The following is an 18,525-nucleotide window of genomic DNA, read 5'->3' as shown; positions in this document are numbered from 1 at the left end:
CAACACTGTGTCATAATCATTTTGTGGTTAGAAAAGCCTCTGAAATTAGGTTTTTACGAATAGCCTGGATGAAATTTCGTTAATATAAGCTCATGATTACATTTCGTAAGTCAACATCTATTTTTCTTCTTTCCAAACTTCTTCATGTTTTTATCCGTGGTCTTAGTCAAAAGCTTTCTACATATCGATTAATCCAAATAATGCATCTGTAACTCGACGAACCTTTGCAGAATCCACTTTGTGCACTATTTACTGTATTTTCTAATTTTGTTTTCAATTTGTTTTATTCCTATGTAGTTATTATATTCCATACTATCTCCTGTCTTAAAATGAATAATAACAATGCTACATTTGATTGCTTCTATAACTTCTTCCTTTGTTATCCTTTCTTCGTTTTCACCGTGGCCCCCTTCTTCACTTCTATTATTAATTTCTTTATTTAGTTTTTTTATCTTTTGTTCCCATCAGTAGTTGCTCAAAATACGATTTCCATATTTCTATTATTTTCCCCTCTTCTGTTAAAAGATTACCATATTTATCATTTATGTATGTTTCATCTTGTTTCTTACCCTTTCTTAACTATCAGTTTGTTATCGAAGTCTGCCCAACTCGTTTACTATATTTCGGCTACCTTATATTTTGCTTTTTTCTCTCTTTTCTGTATTTTTCATAGTTTTCAATTTTTTTATTTGCCAGATATCGCTCTCATGTGTCTTATTTCTTTCTAATTTCTTGCTTTATTTGAGTTATCTGACCACCATGATGTCAATCTTTTTTTGGTAGTTGTTTTGCTTTTTGCAGTTTTTTAATTCGTTTATTTTCTGCGAATGTATGTGCATATCGTTCTATTACTTCCTCTTCTTCTTTCAATTTATACGACCTTATAGTTCAAAATTGTTTATTATTTAATTTTTCCTCGCCGTTAATACTAGCAGGAAGTGATCACTACCAATCTCAGCTTTGCGTTCGACCCTAGTGTCAGTTATGGCACCAGTTTTGCATATCCATTGTCCGTTGCATGTATCATTTCCGTGATGGCCATGTACATCTGTGTTCCTTAGTTTTTTACCTTCCGTTTTATCTGTTTTAGCTGCTGTTATAAAGATTCCTCTTCGGGCGATCTGCAACTTATTTTCCTTTTACCTTTTATCATTTTTTCATCTTCATCATCTATTTTCATATTCATTTATTTTGTTTGATAAATTTTATTGTTGATTATCAGTTTGTTATATTTAATAATTGCTCGTTTTCCATATGAACCTGCCTCTTAAAATATTGGCAGTAATTGTCATCTTTCTTCCAAGACTTCCTTAGAAAACCCGCCTCAACCCAAATATTAGTCTTTTAATTGTTTTTATTTAACAAAATTTTCTTTCCCTGTATATTTTCCGTTTTCCTTAACGTCTTCCAATTCAGTTCTATTGAAGTTAATGCCCATCTGTTTTTATATCTTACACGCCTTCAAGGATACGATATTTATATCTCACATCTCTCTCTAGAATTCCAATTCCATTTCCTTTATTTCTTCATTCTCTCCATTTTACTTATACACAAGGATAAGTGTGTCACTCAGTTCAACACTTTGGAGGTTTCTCCCTTCTTTGTGTTAATTTATGGTTTTCACTTTAAGTTTCTAGAATTCAAGCAAAAGCCGGCAACGTCGTCATTTATTTAGTAATTTCGTTGATTGCTATCAGCTGATCACTTAATAACATTTCAATACCTGTTTATTATTCAACTGTAATTGCAATAATAAACACTTTACACAAGTTTTTCATCATTTTATTTAATGAGTATATTATTTTCACTTACTGTTACTATTTTCAAAATTATTCCTCATAAATCTCGATTTTCCAGTTTTACACAATTCCTTGGAACGAAGTTGGAACAATTATAACCAGTAATCGACGGGAGAACCGTAACAACTGGGTAGATATAATAGAAAATCTGAAAATAGCATCTGAAACCAGAAAGAAGTCTGCACAGAATAGAAGTGGAGTGGGAACAACTATGGAAAATTAGACCTCGCAACGGTGCCGGTGAGCTTAAATTGTACCTACCAATCCAATCTTTTTACCCCCAAGTATGCATTTCTACGTTTATGAACTGGTATTGTCGTTATGCAAAATAAATCGTCAAATTGGATTGGTTCCTCTAACTTTACTGAATACATCTGGCTACTCTTATACATCACGCTGATTTGACGGTGTTGTTAATTTGGAAATTCACAGTTACCGATTTTTGTGGAAAGATTAATTTTTCATTATAAAAACAGATCTCAGCAGACAACACCAGTGTTAAGCTTTCAATACTCAAATAATGAACTTTTCAAATTTTTATTTCCTTTGTTCATAAAGAAAATATAGGAGTATTATTGTTTTCCAAATCTGATTTATATAAAGAAGTATCAGATGAAAGTGGGACATCAAGTTAACTGTGGATTTTTTAGAGTGCACTCCTGAGTTCTCCGGCTGTTAGCCATCTAATTGTTGAAATAAATATAACTTCATCTGAACTACATCGAATCGTTTCGTTTTTGTGGCTGTGCTCGGAACAAAGGATAACAAAGGCCTTTTCAAGATAGTGAGGAGGTTTTTGTTAACATTCCGTACCATGTATTATTCATAGTGAATTGTGGATTGTTTGAAGGCTAGGATTCGATTGAAAGTCAGTCGTTTGCTTTTCGTTTAGCAACGACTTGGGTATTTATAAATTTTTTATCCCGACAAAAATAACTTGTTACTCGAGAATACCACTTTGAATAAGTCTTATCTAATTGGCTATTAATGTTGATTTTACCAGTATAGTTTTAGTGGAAATACTACTGCATGGAATATTTGAACTCTTACATTAATGGATATGTTAATGCTAATATACTTTCAACTTTCAATAGAAGTAATTTATATAAAACGAGTAGAATAAAATCTTGAAACGATTACATAGTCAATTTATATTTTTAGTTAACGAATGGGCAGATATAAAAAGTCCACATATTTTATAACAATCACTCCAGTGGTAAGAAAGTTTATTCTACACTCGTTCATAAAATATGATAAAAATGAAAAAGGTGGGTGTGCAAGCAATTCGTCCAGTTTTGCTATCGTAACCAAAAACAAATATTCATTTATGATGTGTTTTCGTATCAGAATCAAGGAGAATGGATTAACAGCTGTTCGAACACTTTTTCGTTAATATATAAACGTTAAATTAGGTTCAATTTCACCGTACTGACTCTTTGACCTCAAATAAATAACCCAAACGATAATAATATTATTGTGATGTTCACAAAGCTAGATAATAACACCAATCACCTAAGATGAATTAGTAACGTGCGTATAATTTTAAACTATAATTTTGTTCGAAAATATAGTGTACAAAATAACATGCTCGTCATTATTATGAATCGATATAAATTACTCAAGAACTTAGCAAGTTCATAATTATCACTCGTTATATAACTTTACCACTAATTAGAATTCCAAAAATAAAACATTATTAAATGGTTGCATATTCTAATTTTCTTTACAAGATTTTATTTTTTTTTTTTGTTAATTTTATTATTTTCAATAATTATTTTCTAAATGCCGAAGTGAATATGATTCACCTGTTTTGGTAATTGTGATGTCAATTTTATATTTCCGTCTTATGTAAATATTTCAGTTTCTTATACGAGGTGTGAGAAATGCTAAGGTAAATTGGTTTTTATACCAGTTATTATTTACGCTTAATTTATTCTAGCTATTATGTGTTATACCTTCTTGTGTCGAGATCGTTAGTGACAAATTAGAAGTAATTCTGACTGTCGGTTGTCTAATATAGCGGATTTAATAAAAACCTGTTTGCAGTATTTATCCTTAGAAGCTCAATAAGTATTGAAATAAGTATGGAGACTATTTAATAGTGAAGCAATATTTGGCCTCAAAATCCGATGAAAATTTGAAAAAAGTGGACACACAGGTGATTGACCATCCTATATGTAAACTTAAAGTTATTAGAAAAGAAAGCTGAGTCTATAGGGATCATGCATCTAGACTTTTACGCCAACTAGTGGTGAACATCTCAAGTAATTGGCATCGGTTATTAAATGTTTACTCGTGATTTATTTTTTAATAATTAAAATCAAAATCAATTGATATTATTTTAATTATGTCAGCTTCAAGAAAGAATTATTCTATCCGTGGTTGTAATAATACATCAAGTCAAAAACGTGGAGTTGATATGAAAGTGAAATTTTATAAATTCCCAGATAGCATGTTTGGAAGCACATGGAAAATAGCGAAAAGTAAACAGTTGATAAAAGCAGTAGCAAATCATTTGGGAGCTCTTTATTAATCAAAAATTTATTACAAAATAGTAACCGAATCTTTGGTTGTGACAACTTCTTCACTGTATTTTTGAATCACAGATTATAGCAAAAATATATCAGTTACGACTGTATCCGCTTTTTCCGTAAGCGTTTGTTTTCTCTTCATTTGAATTATTTCTAACAGTGATTCAGCTGGTGCAACAATGACATTTTTCTCTTCGTCTAGTTTTAACAAATTTCCAAAAGATGTGCTAGAGAATGAGTACGGTAATTACGCAGTCGTAATCTTGACAGTTTCCAATTTTGATGCTTCTCGACACAAAGACTTCGGAGTAACGAGCTTCGACATTCTTTGACCTTTATTGCATCCCAGAAATTGTCGTTGGGTTGGCTTTCCCTATTCTTGCAAGTGACTCGTCTTTGAAGATGAGCTTTCTGAAGAACAATGTGCGAAAAAATAAACCTGAAAAATGGACAATAGCACCATGCAACTTATTGTATTCTAACACCACTTGATTCAACATTAAGATAAGTTCATTGTTAATCCAGGGTAATACGCGCTCTGAACGAACCAATTTAAAATGTGTAGGTATTGCCTTTTCATTTTTATTTAAATACAATAACTTACCAGATATTTTATTGTACCTCATAAGTCATGATTCTCTCTGTTTTTTCTATATTTTGGACTTTTGTTAAAACATTGCTTTCTATTTCTCCCTTATGAGCTTAAAGAACTATTTAATCTATAGCTCACATGAGAGGTTTCTTGTATTGGTTACCAGATTTCTATCACATTTTCATTGATGATGTTGTCGTGCATGCACCTAGTTACATTTGCTCCCATTATTATATATGTATATCTTTGGACTGGTGGGGATATCTACTTCAACTTTAGCGTCAAATAATTAAGGAAAATCTCTATCATAATTCAGAAGATTTTTTGATATTACATCCCCAGCTTTCATACAGAAATGTAGCAGAAAAGTTTAGACATTGCAATACAAAAATTAAGTACATCCTTTGTAACGATCTTTCAAAATTGATTGCCACTAGCAGCTCAAGTCTCTTTTCCTCTAAAGTACTTAAAGCCATGATTCCTGCATCTATTACGGACGATAGCATTTCCCTCTAAAATCCTCATGAGCCCTCATCTTCCCGTCGGTTTTGTAGATTTTGTGTGGTTTTCCTGTAACTTGTACTCGACTATATTTAATTTGGTTGTAATATCACAAAATCCAAAATTTTATCACACTACATTACATATAATACATTGAAAGCTTTTACATATCGCAATGCCAAATGAAAACTTTTTCCATGGAATTAAAATTAAAATTTGCAGACAAAAAACCCTAACCGAAATACAGCACCCCCAAAAGAAACTTCAAGAAACTAGTTATAGATAGCCCACGGGCATGAATCGTTGATATTACTTCTACTTATTTCGCAATATAAAATTACTTTAACACCGCACTTGACAACCTCACAATAAACACAAAAGATTAGAATCTGTTTACAAGTTTTCTCAGAAAATGACTCCCGTTTTATTGCAAATTTTAATTAAGCCGAAGATTAAATCTGCGTGCTTGGAGAGAATAACGTCCAAATCTGGCAAACTTGGACGGCCATTTTTTTGTTTTAATTACTTAAACAGCGACTATCTCTCCATCTTTATACGCGGAATGAAGACATCAATTAGTGTGCCTTCTAATTATATTATTTGTTGTGAGATAATTTTAAAGGGTTTAAATCTATAGTTATTTATCATTTTAAACGTTCATTGAATCATGGAATAGTAAGCACTTATTACTGCTTAGTGTTTTTTATGCTTAATTTCAAATTTTTTGTTCACCGAGTAAAATTTTCATCACGTCATTTTCTTCAAATGTACAGTTTAAATCGATAATGGTTGATTTGCAGATGCTATTAGGTTTAATTTTGTTGTGTGATATCTTTTGGACTTGTATTGTGTAAATTATCTATGAGATACGTGAACATTTTCATTCTTCGTTTATCAAAACAAATAATGATCCGCCATCGAAGATCTGAACTTAAGGCAGCACTTACACTGCAGAAGTCTTCGTTCCAATATATCGTAGGTAAATAACGACGTAGAAATTGCTCGCTTTATATATTTACGAGTTATTCTTAAGAACTTGTACAACTATTTCATTGCTATCAAATAATCCAATAATCATCCAATAATGGATGATCAAAAATATTAACCAACTGTATACATCTAATGATACAAGTGAGTGCCAAATTTGTTCTTAGAAATTGAATTCGTATGGAATTGAAATATTTCCTTTATGTATATCCAAATTTAAGTTTAAGTGTCAAAATTATTACTGCAGATGAAAGTTAATTTTATGGTTATAATCCTGAGACTTAAAGTTCGCAATAGAAAACTAATGACTTACTTTGCTCTAAAAAATCTTCCATTCAAAATTCGAAAATGGAGATTATGGTGGAGACTACTGCCATTGAGAATAGTAACAGAATAGAAATATTTCCTATTAAAGTTAGGTTTATTGGATTTCTAGCCAAAAGAAGTAATTTGAAGGAAAATTAGAATTATATGTTTCTTTTCACTTCCTACTTACCACGTACTTATATTTGGTTTTATACTTTTGACTAAAAAAAAGTTGATGTCTTATTTAGAATTTAGTCTGCATATTTCAAATTTATATAAACTTCCTGGAAACTGTTTTCTGGTTTAGCGATTTTATTCCGAAATAAATATCCAAGAATTAAGTAATAATGAAAGGAATACTATTTATTAATGTTTCTTTCAATAATATTTTTCTGACATTTTTTAGTAATAACATAAAATGTATAATAGTAAAATAAATAGATGTACGATTTAAAAAAATGTTTGATATTTCTTTTCATATGTTTATAAACAAAATAGCACATTTTTATACGTTTGATTCATCATCGTGAATGAGAATTCCGTTATAGAAATAGAAATAGCCATTTGTTATTTTGTTCTTATTCATGTCGTCGATTTCCGTAGCATTGCGTTTGTCATTTTTCATTTTGATCTCCAATCTGAATAAATTGAGTTCTACGTTCAACGACCAGATGAGGAATGTTTTGGATACAAATATTGGATTGAATGTCTGCGTTACCGTGTACGTTTCAAACAGCCAGATAATTTGGCACAACATAAAATTAAATGCTCAGACGAAATCCTTACATTTGATAATTAATATACTGGAATTTATACTAAATGAATTTGGAGGTTGTCAATAAAAAGTTATTGAATATATTCACAAGAGCATTGGGAATTTTTTAAGTTAAGTTTAAATGTTTAAAAATGGTAAATATTTTCCCTACAGTGATTAAACTGTGAAAATGTTAGATTAATCTGAAAGGTAGTTGATAATAAAAAACTATTTTCATTACTGTGTAAATATGAAGAAAAAATAATTTTGAGTTTTATTGACATTATTTTTTAATTTCTTACGTGGTGGAAAAATATTTGAAGATTCTCTGCTTTTAGATATGGCCTTATGAACACGGATAACGCTGAACGTCCGGTATAGCCGTTTACCGTAACTACTACAGAAATAGTCAATAAAGTATGTGCCCTTTTATTTATAGATCGATCAATAAAAATATAGCAAATAAAACTTTCTCGAGTCGAACCCATATCAAAAGAACGGAAAAACTGTTCTCAAAAACTACCGTCCGTTTGCTTTAGTCCCAGCCATTGCCAAGGTCATAGAGATAGTCGTTAATCAGCAAATCTTCAGTTATCTTTCGTAAACTTACATCAACCGAAGATCTCCTTCCCTATCTCATCAACGCGTATGGACTGAGGGAAATCTCAGGCAATCGCACTCAATAGTCGAAAACTATCGATAGGGTCTGACATGTCAACTTTCTAATTCAATCAATATCATACAGTTTATCCCCTAGCTTATCGACTGGCTTTGTAGCTTTCTCAAAAACTGATCCATCCAGGTAGCCATAGATGGACACAGGCTTTAGAAAGGTTTGATATCCACGCTAGCGTTCTTATTGTCTCCAATCCTCTTTTTCCTATACATCAATGATTTACCCGACAAAATTGCCAGCTTGACGATAGTACATTTTGTCGTCCTTTTAATCAGCCCTAATAAATACGGCTAATACCAAACTCCGCAGACAAGAAATAACTACTATCAATACGCATCTTGAATACATTCTGGAATTGATTAGAAGTAATCTAATGAAGTTTAACGCAGTAAGACCCAGGCGAGACCCGGTAAAATGTTTGCAGGATGAAGAGGACGATAGAATTGGTATGATTTACGTTAATAATGGCTCTCTAACTATATTTTTTTCTGTCTGATTAGCCTGTTTTCTACTATAAGTTGAGAGGGAGGTTTAACAGCAGCTGTGACGCTGCCGTGGGGCATGTTGACATGATCCCTGATTTTTTTGAAATCTAGTTTGTTCTTTATTCGACCACAACAAGCAATGCGTAAGTGGTCATGGGTTTGACGAACGTTTGGTATGGTTAAGTCCCCATGTACTGCCTACGAACTTAGGATAAGTCCATATTGCCGCAGATAGATACTTTACTTTATTGGTGAGTATCAGTTGAGTTCCATCAAAGGTAGGTGCGAAGTTTAAGGCCGTTTGCATCCTGTCAGAGTACGTCTTTGATATGTTCATGTTTCATATAAATTGGATGAGGTTCAGCTAACACTGAAAGAGGAAGCAATAAACAACTTAATGGATTTTGAGTGCTTTTACGTCGAGAGTAAATTTTTAAGTCCATCACATAACCGCTCGCAACAATGAATAATTGCAATTTTTTCGCATCTCTTTTTTCTATAGGCAAATGTTGATTGAGATTTCAAATTTATATGAAAAATAAAAGTCAATTGAGTGATAAAAAATGTTTGATCAACTTTCAACCTCCTCCTTGTATAATGCATTTTGTACAAAAGTTATCGAATATAAATATCGCATTATGGTTGAAGTCTAAAATACGAACTTCGTGCCGCATGTGCGAATTTTAATTCTTTATGGCCCCAGTTTGCGTTTTGTTTATGTTGTGTTGTATTTGTATTGTATTGCACCAGCTCCAACGACTCCCTTTTTTATGTTTTTTTGTAACAGCTCGTAAGTTGTCTCACTCTACAACTCATTTAGTTTTGGGTACATGTATTGTGTTATCTCTATCAGATACTTGCCCTTGGACGTATAGTGATTTATCGGTAGCCTAAACACAATAATCTCACTCTGGTTAATATTGTTTATGTATAAAGTATTTCGTTGCCATTTCCATGTATTTTATTTCACCTCATAGACGAATATTTATTATGTGTTTTTAAATATTTGCAAAAACATAACACGAGTATAATTTTGACACACAACCATTTTAAAACAATATGTCACAATAATAATGAAGGCACTCGATATTTTTGTGATCGAGGGTTATGGGCAAAATAGCCGGATTCTTTATATTTTACTTCGCGTTAATTGTAGTGTGGAGTATTATCCGCGTGTTTGAAATACTAAAAATATTCATCTGAACTGTTTCTAGCAATGTTCTTCTATGTTGAGACCCAATTTCATTCCTTAGAAGTAAAACTCACCAAAATACTAGATATAATAACAAAACTAACGCTGTAAATGATTTTTTCCGAAATCATAGATTTTTACATATTATTACCTTAAATTAATATTCCGCCTCTATCTCTATAACGCTCAAAGTTCCCTCCTTTCTTCAAGGAACTGTTCATTTTATTGTGTCGCTATAATTTCAAATAGAATTAAAAGTACTTGTACAGAAATTTTTGAGAATTTCTGATGAGAATTTTATGCACCAATTTGGCACAAACTTTTTGAATGTTAAATTTGGTGTAAAGATTCACGGCCATCTCGAGAATGCTTAAACCAAACAAAAACACTTTATCAAAATATATATTTTGATAAAGACTTTAAAAAAATCGAAACGTCAAATTTTATCTCCGAAAAATTATTAAAAAAACAAATTGTCAAGCAGAAGTCTGCATGACTTTCTGTTTTACTCAATTTCCAAAACATTTTTTATCATGTAAAAAGCAAGCATAAGAGGTTAAACCCTACTACACTTGAGTAGCTCGAGTGGTGCTTGCTATGTCTAAGGGGTATTATGTTGAACGGTTCGGAAGAGTATCTGTCGTGGTAATATCGCTAAAACAGAGTCAGGTCAGCGACCTTTCTTTTATGCTGTAAGCTGTCCAAGTTTCCGGTCATGTCTGGATCGCCGTCTCTTCTGTATTGAATCGAACATTCTCAGGGTATTCTTGGGAGCCAAGCTACCAATGTGCGAGAAATAGTGGTCCTTATAGAGGATTAGGAGCTGTCGCGAAATATATAGCTTTTGGTGTTAAGGGGTTCCAGGTTCTTGTGAAGCTGCCTTAACTAATTCGGTTACGTGACTATACCAAAATATTGCGCCCAATAAAATAATTTGTACAAAAATATAAATTATATTCTTCCACTTACATATAATATAAACGTGAAAATAAATTTATTTCTCATTTATTCAAAAAATAAATATATGCACGCCAATGGGCTTCGCTAACTATCCTCTGTTAATCAGACTGAAGAAATTTATACTGCTATTATTAGGCTATTAGGCTTAAACATAGATCCGACAAAGAAACTAGTTTTGGCCTTGTCTTACAAACTACGAAAAGAACTATTCTTTAGGATATTTGAAATTTATATCTAATGGTGAGGACTATCTAGAATATAAGTGGATTAAATTTTAATCTCATTAAAAAGAAAAAACGTGATATTATTTATTATATTGACTCTATTCAATATGGAGATAATTATGTGAGATTGGAATCGTCGAATACTGTGGTTAATGGAGAAAAATAAGGTATATGATTTAAACTGATAAATTTATTTTTTATATAAAATTCTGAACGATTCGAACAATTACAGAAAAATCGTCATTGTACGACTGAATTTTATTTTTTTTTTGTACAGAACAAACCTTCGCTCTAAAATCTAAAACGGTCTGAAGAATAGAGGTTACCACAAATTATATTTTTCCCAATCAGAATAATTAAACTGTAGGGTACAATACAAAGTAACAAGCTTTGCGTGTTCTTTATATTTACAGAGACATTGAATGCTTGTGTCGTAGCTGGTCTTTCTTGAAACTTACTGTTCAATTTTGAATAATTAATTGAAATTGAGTGAGTAGCTTCTAAATAATCTCATTTATCGATAAACGTTTGCTAGCTTTTCATTATACTATTATAAGTACAATTTGGTGAATAAGTTTGTGAATAAATCCTAAAAGGATTTATTTTTACTTATGCTGGAGCTCCCTTATCGTCTTCTTCGGGTCACTTGGTCGTCTATTTTTTCTAGCCTAGACAACACAATCACAAATCAATTCACCACAACCCCAACCCCGCTGAGGAGCAAATCCTATAACAGAGCCAACTTCAACAAACATTCCTATATAAAAAAAATATCCTCCCCAAAAATACCCATCGAAACTCTCGGGTAAGTATTTGTGGATAAAAATGTACAAGTGAATTTAACACTTAAACTTTATTACATCACAAATTTCACACTAATTACAACACTACTAACAATTTAGTGACTATCACTTCAATTTATATTTCAGTTGGTACCGCTCGGATTGTCCTGTATCGTTCGCCGTCTATCTTCAATATTCAGCTCACTGCTCTACTGTGATAATTTTAGAACATATAGAAAATTCTACTCCTAGTTACAATTAACCCCTTCTTCCATAAACACCTACAACAACGGTTATCCAATAGTACATGGAGCCATCCACCATCTTTAATAGATATATTATGACCGGCGCCATCAGATAGGGTGCAGTTGTGTATCCGTCCATCATATTTTTTTCGTATGTTTTGTAACAATTTAATGTATTTTTTTATCTACTTAGGTTCACGTTATAATTTATTAACAAGAAATATTTTGTGGTGTTCGAAAATAATTAAATGTTTTCCTATTCTTATTTCATAATCTAAAATAATCTAAAATCACATAAATTCGGCATATTTAGGATTAGCCTCTTCAACTAAAGGATTATATTTGCTTTTTCCATATATATACTATCAATACCATATTGAAGTCCAATAAGAGTCTAGATAGGCGTAACCTTATACAGTCACCGTAGACTTGGTACCACCGTTGTGAACTCATGCGCTAGTCAACCGAAGCAAAACACTTTTCTTATGTCCACTTAATTTTACAAGAATAATGGTGTTTATTTCAAGTTAATAGAATCAGTATTAATAAACGTACAAAGTTTAGAAGTGTGGAAATATTTTATACCGCCGGAGATCCGTTCCAAATATGTACTACGTCATCAGCGCTTATTGTGTAGGAGAGCAGGCCGGCTTGTTTGACAAAATACCACTGGCTAGAGTGATTTGTTGCTGTTTTGGCGACAAAGAATCGATTTGTTGACAAAAATGGAGTTCACATTGTATATCAGTTATTTTTAAAGTGTTTGATAGGAGAAGTATTTACATGTGAAATTGCTCTTTTTTATTGGAGAACATGGTACATCATATGTGTTTGTGGTAATATCAGTTTGCACTTGTTTATGTGTGACATTGCATGACTCCATATTTTGGATTTCTATGCGATGTTTTTCCACGGCAACACCTTTTTCAGGTTTGACAGACTTGGAACCTGACTGCTGACACTTAAAATCACGAAGTAAAACACCTTTTCTGAATCTTATGTGTCCGCCCATTATCTTCCACTTCATATAATTTTCATATATCAAATATTAATACAAATCTCTTTAAAGCTGTCCGTTATAATATTGGGGAATTCCCATAAATTTATAATTCTTTTTCATGACAATACACCGAAATGTAACGTATTATTCCAATACTCCTGAATAATCTGAAAAAGTAACCTTTCAGTCTCTCAATTTAATTTTGTCATTTAAATTCAGCAGTAGTAGACATTTTTACTTAGGGTACCTTAATTAAATAAAAATTAACTCACATCAAAATGATCTCCACAACAAAACCGATTACATATACTCGAAAGAAATTTGTTTATTTTGTTTTCCCTCTCCATTGCATTACACCACTGTTTCTGTATTTTCTCTCCTTTTTTCACACTAATAAATATTTTAGTTGGAGTAGGCAATACAATATTTATATTGAATATTTTAACCTTTCAAAAAACAAAAAATAATAGCGTTCTACGTGAAACTAATTCTCTAGTTAGGCTATCAGCGCTTATCACAAACAAGTGGAACCATGTATGAAGTAACTATAAATACAAAAAAAACCGAATAAATTGCTAAATTTAAGTAATAAAGTGCACCTTTCTTTCACATTATAATCCAAATATCGTTTCCAAGCTCATTCAAAAAGATATCTCAGCTCCAGAATATTTTTGTTCATCTAAATTTTGACGATAGCTTCAACAACAAATAGTTCTACGTCAGTTTTTTCCCGTCTTTTCCGTCGTTTTCGTTATATACTCTTACACAGTTATATATAAATATTTCATAAATCCACAATTTTGTGTTTATAATGCTTATAAACTAATTTCTAAAAAAGTCCAATGGCTATTATACATTTTGAGAACAAACTACGTAGAGATACTTATCAGCGTATTAAAAATAGATTTGTTAATTGGCTATGACATTACATTTTAATAATAGTTTTTTTGATAATTGAATCGATAAACTGTGAATAATTTATATACTCTCCATTTGTCCAAGCTAAAAAGAAGAAATAAATAAGTTTGGAAAAAAAATTTACCTCAAATTTCAACCATTGTGTTTTTACCCGTCCTCTCGATTGATATTTTGGACATAACAGCCGAAGAATGTCGTAACAATGGGTCTATTATCTACCTGACGGTATTTCGTCTTTAATTATAAGTTTGCCGTGCGTGGTTCAGGTGAAAAGCCAGCTTGTTTACACCGGACGCTCGTTGCCTGACATTTGATCCGCTACCCAAGTACTGACAGCATTGATGAGTTGATTCATTGTGTTTCGTGTTGTTGGACTGTTTGTCGTCTGTCTTACTGTCCTTGTCACGTGTATTGATTTGCGGTCTGATTGTGATGGAAAAATCATACATAAAATATGTAATAATGTATTAACGTGAAAGGGTTTGTCAATGTGTGTATAAAGAAGACTATAATTTGACGCACAATACGTAAAAGTTATTTCTATTAACATAACACCATATGTAATGCTTCTTTTATGAGTACGAAATATACCTCCAAAAGTCTTTCATACAATTAGATACGTACCAATTATGCCTTTTATATTTTTGTTAATTAAACTCATAATAGATACGAAAAACTGTCAGAGAAGATATCACATAAAATGTCTATGGCAGCCATTGTCTGCCATAGTGAGTGAGTTTTCTAACGCCCCATCCTTTATTGTCATATACGAGTATGTTAACGCTATTTAATGACCTCATAAATCAATGTGTCAGGCTTATTCATCCTAGGTTTATTCCAACCTACTGGACCGTTCTTGGAACGGTTATTAAAAGCGTTTAAATGATATTTTCGCGCAATCTTTCGGCTATTAACGGTTCTTGTAACAATACTTCTGTCTCGGAAACAGTTCCAGAACTATACCTAAGTTGGTTAAAACACAAAACAGAATCGATCGTATAACGGTATTTGTCCTATTGGAACACGTAATTTTATTGCGCAGAATCATGACCGTACCAAGGATGGTTCTTTGATGGATTGGAAAAAACCTCATAAATAAGTGTTCCTGGTATATATTTGTTGAGAATAAAGGTCTAATACAAAAAGGAAACACAATAAAAAGTATAGTAAAAGTGATTATTTAAGATGTCCACACGAAAGCATTGACATAACTTCTGTTATCAAGTGAAGTTTGAGCTACATCGTCGTTTAGTTAAAGGTTTTGTCAGCTTATTTCAAGTAATTCACAATACAACAAGAAAAAGTGTTAAATTTGGCTGTAAATTGCGAATAGGGAGCAGTAGCAGAATATACTACAATTACTGTCAATTCCATTATAATTTCCATCTCACTGTCGTTCCTATTGAGACTAATATCCAATTTTGGCACAGCGCATTCTCACGCGCGTGTGAAAGTCCGTCAAGTCATAGACCAGGGTAGAAGACCAAAAATGGTAAAAAGTGATAAAAAATAATAGTAAAATTAATAAGAAGAAGAACGAGAATATAATAAAAATAAAGGAAAAATAATTTACGGGTGATCCGAGGTCGGGAAGGGAAAAGAGATGGGTAGAAAACGGTCTTAAGGGAAAAATCAAATAGCAAAGTTGTAGGTATTAAAAAGATCTATCACTCTTGTATCCACTTTTTTCACATAACATTATTAGTTCACGAAATTTGATGAAAACTTGATGTCCCAACCACACTGAAATTTCTTTGATTTTAAATATTTAGTTTTTCACTTTATTTTGACTTCGAAAACGCACCCTAATATCAGTTTTTTTGAAATAGTTGGTGAGTTTTTTGGTCGCTTAATTCTGATGTTGTAAAAATATTACCTTCACTATGATAAATTACTCAGAAAACACAATAAAAACGAAAGAAAACTTGCATTCTAAAATTGTCTTTAATCATAATGTACAATTTTTAGATATTTATTAAAATTCTATTTTGTGAAAAAATTCATTAGGAGGATGGTAATATTATTTTACACTATCAGAAAGTAGAGATAGACGAATACAAAATCACCGACTATTTCAAAAAAGCTGATATTTTCATGGGAGAATTTTCGTTTGAAAATTAGGGTGTTTTTTCGATATTAAGTCATAATAATGTTAAAAATAAATATTTCGAAACAAATAAATTTCAATGCATTTGAGACATAAAAAGGTACGATTTCATAAAATTTCGTGAATAACAAGGTTTTTTAAGATAAAAATAGAAAACTAAATAATTGGTTTTTTGAATTTTTCACATAAATTTTGAGGTTAAGGGGAAAATGTGGAAAAACAAAAACTGTAGATTTTTTTAGTACCTACAATTTTGACTTTTTTCCATAAGACTAGCAGCCTCCTCCCCCTTCCCGACCTCAGATCACCCGTAAATTATTCTTCTATTTATTTTTATTTTATCCTCCTTTTTCCATGGGTTTCATCCAACTATGTTTTTTTTTGGTTTCAAAAATTATCGACCCTGGTCTATTAGGCATATACCCCCCTAACCAAGTCCACGTATAGACGATAAATAGGATATTCTACCCTGTCATTACTACAGGATCTTAGTGTAGACTTTTTTCTCTCTCCTTTTGTTCTGAGGCTGATTTCGGAAGATCCCTTCTGTGTACAAACTTTATGTATACAAGGCTTTGAACGCAAGCTCTAGCTCTTAATGAAAATTTGTACTCACACGATATTTTAAAATATTCCGAAGGAAAGAAAATTATGTACAATAGTTTACATCTTTAAGTTGAGGATTTGGTTTGGGAATCGTTGTTCCCATAAATCGACTGTATTGATTCTCCAGACTAATTGGTGGAAAGAATAAACAAAGGTTTACTGCTTATTACATTACATATGAGAATACAAAATAGACAGAACTCTATAAGCGCCAAGGATAAGATAGGAAACCAGGTTATTCCAGCACTCAAATATGGTCTAGATCAGTGATGGTGTAGCCGTTGGTGGTTTGGTTTTTTCTTTTCTGCTACTCTGATCTGACAGCTACAGAACTGCAGAAAAATAAAATGAAAAAATGAACGGGAATGTGGATGGGAATGACTATAGAAGGAATGAGTGGGTAGAACAGATTTGAGTGAAAATGAGCTTATGCTCTAGCACATACGAAAACTGAAATATTTTTAAAATATCAGATACCTATTTCAGTCAATTTGTGCTGTACTCCAACTTATTAGAAAATACGAATTTTCAGAAAAGAATTCACGAAATATGCTTTGAGCGATCCATTTTAAAAATAATAGAATTCAACATAAAAAAGCATTTATATAAGCACTGCACATAAAAAGCAAAGTTGAAAAGTTACAAATTAATTGCAATTCACTTTATTAGAAATTATTAGAAATCGAGACTGATTATTATTATTATTAAAAATGTCTTTATTTTCTGTTTTAATTCCCTAGTTACATTTCATCTAATAGATTAACAAATGAATACGTTGGCCGATGTTATAGCGATCCGTAAATCGATACTTTTCAACTATTCGAATTGAAAGGTAGGTCAACAACATAAAACATTTTTTTTCTAATTGAAGTTGGTATACAAAGTGTCTACTGTGCCACAATAATTAATTATCGAAATATTTGACGAAAAAAGTAACACCCTGAGTCACATATGGATTCTTAAAGAAAATTGTCTCCAGTAAATATATAAATAAGAATAAATCGTCGAATGTGTTACAAAGCGCAATAGCAATTTATCTATTTTGTTCCTAAATATACTTTGAAGTTTGAGGAAATAAATTCCTAGACAAACTCGGAAGACTCTAATATAAGTGTTCAAGTTGTTACTCATCTTCATTGTCAACTTAAACTATTCAAATTTGATACAAATATTTGATGAAATAATCTGTAAATTTTTTACCGAATCAAGCTGGAAAACAATATTAGGCTAATAATATTGAACTGTCACGTGTCACACATTTATTTATGTCTTCGTCTGATTTTAATGTGTAAAAATTCTCGAGACGAATGTTGCATTCTCACGTTCGCTCGCGTACGACCAATTACGCCAACCCTACCGAAAAAAAATTTATAAAAAGACCATTAAAACGTTTCTTCCTCGAACACGTAATTGATTTATGAAAAAAGGAATCGTTAGTTTTTATTTGTATTACCACCAAGTAATTGATGTTTTTTTCAATGTTATTAACATTGTTTAGACTTGTAATTAATTTGGATCCGGATTGGTAGCCGTTGAAACTGACGTGGTGGTAGATCGTCTCAATTTGAAGATAAATTTGGTTCAATAATTAATAGAATAGAAATTCTGGTTGTAATGATTCTATATTGATCTGTATTATTTCTTCAGCTTAATGTCTAGTAAAATTGATTTTGAATGTTTAGCAAATAATTGGGAAACAGGTGATTTGGCATTGAAACAAATCGCAATGTGTGCGTAATCTTTAATAAAAACATATAATGCAGTTAATGGTAAGTAATATTGAAAAATTATTAAAAGAAATTGGCACGATTGAAAATAGCAGACCGATATAGATAATAATACAAAATGACTTATTGATGA

The 18,525-nt window shown here is 31.7% G+C and overlaps 1 protein-coding gene across 3 annotated transcripts in view; it reads left to right on the top strand.

Moving 5' to 3' along the window:
- LOC130902750 (transcriptional activator cubitus interruptus) overlaps positions 1 to 18,525 on the top strand; it is a 202,011-nt gene that overhangs the window by 71,328 nt on the left and 112,158 nt on the right. Inside the window, exon 1 of one of the 3 annotated variants that reach the window (XM_057815022.1) lies at positions 1,931 to 2,039. The exons of the other annotated variants lie outside the window; for them this stretch is intronic. The gene's annotated coding sequence lies outside the window, so the exon portion shown is untranslated. Of the gene's footprint in view, positions 1 to 1,930; positions 2,040 to 18,525 lie in introns of those variants that run through there. 3 annotated transcript variants of the gene reach the window in all.

The sequence above is a fragment of the Diorhabda carinulata genome, chromosome X, assembly GCF_026250575.1.
Source record: "Diorhabda carinulata isolate Delta chromosome X, icDioCari1.1, whole genome shotgun sequence".
Lineage (NCBI taxonomy): Eukaryota > Metazoa > Arthropoda > Insecta > Coleoptera > Chrysomelidae > Diorhabda > Diorhabda carinulata.
Note: the sequence above shows the minus strand (reverse complement) of the source record. Positions and strands in the feature narration are given on the sequence as shown.